Source organism: Haemaphysalis longicornis, unplaced genomic scaffold (assembly GCF_048455015.1).
Source record: "Haemaphysalis longicornis isolate Haplotype H1 unplaced genomic scaffold, Haemaphysalis longicornis Haplotype H1 scaffold_6, whole genome shotgun sequence".
NCBI lineage: Eukaryota > Metazoa > Arthropoda > Arachnida > Ixodida > Ixodidae > Haemaphysalis > Haemaphysalis longicornis.
The window spans coordinates 192,917,291-192,920,700 of NW_027526407.1; the positions used below are offsets into that span (position 1 = coordinate 192,917,291).

Genomic DNA, 3,410 nt, shown 5'->3' on the forward strand with positions numbered 1-3,410 from the left:
GACGGGACAAAGGAAGGTTAGGAAGAGACTTGGCGTGTGCCCTATGATTGTTAAACCTTAATCTAAAAGCGTTCGCCGCCTGGCCAATATATTGCAGGTGGCAGGTATTGCACTCGAGCAGGTAAACTACGTTGGCGCTGTCACAGTTAAAATTTCCCTTCAGTTTTAGAGAGAAGTGCGAGGCGGTGCTAGAGGCGGTTTTTGTTTCGTCATGTGGGGGCATACCTGACAACGAGGCTTGTTGCAGGGCCCACAACCGGTCACTGGTGAATGGCTGAGCCTCGAAGATGTCAGAATGTCGCGCAGGTTTTTGTTTCGCCTATAAACAACACGTGGTGGTTCGGAAAATATAGATGCTAGTCGAGGACTTTGATTTAATATGTTGTGATGCTTTCGAAGTATGGCAGAAACATTCGGCACAGATGCGGAGTGAGTGAGAACTAGGTTACTTGAAGGGCGTCGGTCGGCTGGCTTCCTGGAGTTAAGGAGTTCATTGCGGCTCAGCGCTCCTGCTCGGCGAATGGAATCGTCAAATAATTGGAGCGGGTACTTTTGTTTGAGCAGATCGTTTTTTAGTCCCTCACAGTTGGAAAGAAAATCTGTTTCCTTGGAGCATATCCGGCGGAAGCGGTGCGCTTGACTGTAGGGTATGCCCGTTTTCCAGTGCTTAATGTGAATACTTTAAAAATGCAAATATTGATGGGAGTCCGTCGGTTTTCGGTAAAGGGTGGTCTCTAATTTGTTCTGCGAGACAGATACCGTCACGTCGAGGAAGTTGATGCTGGTAGCGGAAAACTGGTGTGAGAAAGAAATGTTAGGGTGGACCGCGTTAAACTCGGCTATAAATCTTAGGAGATTGGATTCTCCGTGTGGCCAAATCAGAAAGACATCATCGATGAAGCGCTTGTAAAAAAATGGCTTCAAGTCGACGCTTGCAAGAAACTCCTCCTCGAGGACTGCCATGAAAATATTTGCATAATTTGGCCCTATCCTTGTGCCCATGGATGTACCACTGACTTGAACATAGCGTTTGCCATTGAACTCGAAATTGTTTAGCTCAAGAATCAATCTCAGTAATAAGGCCAATGTGGAATTCTCGACGGGCTTAGGCTCCCGTGATTCACTGTAAGCGTGGATCACCGCTTGTATTCCATCAGAGTGGGGAATATTGGTATATAGTGACGTGACGTCCATGGTGACAAGCAGACAGCCACTGGGAATCTCAAGGTCTAATATTTCAGAGAGAAAGTGGTTGGTATCTCGTATGTGTGAAGGAAAGTTGGGGGGAATTTTGTTGATTAAGTTGCGACATAGAGGGAAATATTTTCGGTAACCGTGCCTATGCCAGATACGATTGGGCGACCAGGGACATGTGCCTTGTGAATTTTAGGCATAAGGTAGAACCTGCCTGCTATTGGGCTGAGTGGTATCAGAGAACGCACCGTCGTTTTGTCTATTTCTTTGGCCTCCAGTAGTGCTTCGAGGTTTTCCTTGACAATTTGTTTATATTCAAAAGTTGGATCAGATTGAAGAATTTTGTAAAAGGATGTGTCGGATAATTGTCGGTCTGCTTCTTTGATGTAATCATCTCGATTAATTATCACTATTGCCCCACCTTTATCAGCGGGCTTGATTACAATTTCGTGGCGACATGCCAACTTCTCAAGTGATTCTTTCTGTTTAATTGAAAGGTTGGGTCTAAAAGGCGTCTGCTTTTTATAGGCTTCAAGCACGTCATGTTGTACTGCTCTAATATATAGATCTAGACATTTATCGCGCTGAGTCGGTGGCGTCCAGTCCTTGGAGCTGGGTAAAGAGCCGGCATTGTCCGTGTTAGGGCGCCCATGAAAGAATTCACGCAATCTCATGTTGCGAGCGAAATTGTCTAAATCTTTAAGAAGCTGGAATTCGCTGAAACCTCCCGTTGCTGGACAAAAACTTAGGCCTTTGGATAGTGTGCGAACTTCGATCTCTGTCAGCACAACACTGGACAAGTCCACTAAATTACTGGTTGGGAAGTCACTCTTGTCGGTCATTTTAGAGGATGATGGCATAGGAGGGGGTAATTCAAATTGCTTCGGAGGAGGGACCATGTCGCGAGACATTTTTTTAGACTTCATCGTGGCTATTGAAGACTTTTTCTTGAGTTCAAAGACAGCTAGAGAATCAGATTCATGTTTGGTGAGAAGAGGCACCAAAGTCGATTCTTGCTCATGCACAGATTTAACTTCCGATTTGTAGTGATCTAAAACAATACTGGTTAATTCTAGAGATGCAGAAGTTAGGACATTTTTCCATCTAGCTTGGTTATGAGGGGACAATTCAGACGTAGCGGGTTCTAATTTCAACATGAGACCTTTCGGAACAGCAGATTCATTCAAATAGTGGGTGAGTGAGGTGACGTGCAATTCAAAGCGAATGCGTTTTTCTGCCAGTCTGAGTGGCGCTGGCTACCACCCTCAAGCGTCAGATACAGTTGTACCTAGTATAAATACCCCAGAAAGTGAGGGAGAACATAGTCGTTCAGATAGCCGAATTGGTAAGGCATTCGAGATTTAATCGAAAGGCGTGGGTTCGGTCCCCACTCTGGGCACGTGTTTTTCTTTCTTTCTTTCTCACGTAGTTAAATAAAAAAAAATAATGTAACGTCACTAACGGTAAAAAATAGTCTCACCATTCCCCTATGCCTTCTTTGGCGTTGTAGACTGCCGGCATTTCTTTCTATATATAAATATATATAAATATATATATATATATATATATATATATATATATATATATATATGTATATACATATACATAAATACAGAAAGAAATGCCGGCAGTCTACAACGCCAAAGAAGGCATAGGGGAATGGTGAGACTATTTTTTACCGTTAGTGACGTTACATTATTTTTTTTTTTTGAATGGCGCTGGCTACCACCCTCAAGCGTCCGATACAGTTGTACTTAATATAAATACCCCAGAAAGTGAGGGAGAACACAGTCGCCCAGGTAGCCGAATTGGTAAGGCATTCGAGATTTAATCGAAAGGCGTGGGTTCGGTCCCCACTCTGGGCGCGTGTTTTTCTTTCTTTCTTTCTCGCGTAGGTAAATAAAAAAAAATAATGTAACGTCACTAACGGTAACAAATAGTCTCACCATTCCCCCATGCGTTCTTTGGCGTTGTAGACTGCCGGCATTTCTTTCTATGTTTCCGAACGAGCTCCTCATTTCCAAACCCTATTATCGTGCGAAAGCTTAGCGAGGGCCTCGGTTCTGGCAGCCTTGATGCCAAGGTAGCATAAGAGGGTTTCCCGCCAGTTAACCGCTTATGAAAGGCTGTCGACGTTCGCGTCACGCCCCGGGGGTTGAAAAGAAGGTCCCCTTCTCCCCGTGTAGTCTGAGTGGCGCTGGCTACCACCCTCAAGC

At 44.5% G+C, this 3,410-nt stretch overlaps 2 non-coding genes across 2 annotated transcripts; both read left to right on the forward strand.

The window, feature by feature from the left end:
• Nucleotides 1-2,521: 2,521 nt before the first annotated feature.
• Nucleotides 2,522-2,593, forward strand: Trnak-uuu (transfer RNA lysine (anticodon UUU)). The gene has a single exon. It is a non-coding gene; the product is annotated as a tRNA-Lys (tRNA).
• Nucleotides 2,594-2,987: 394 nt separating this feature from the next.
• On the forward strand, nucleotides 2,988-3,059 carry Trnak-uuu (transfer RNA lysine (anticodon UUU)). Its single transcript has one exon. It is a non-coding gene; the product is annotated as a tRNA-Lys (tRNA).
• The last annotated feature ends 351 nt before the right edge of the window (nucleotides 3,060-3,410 follow it).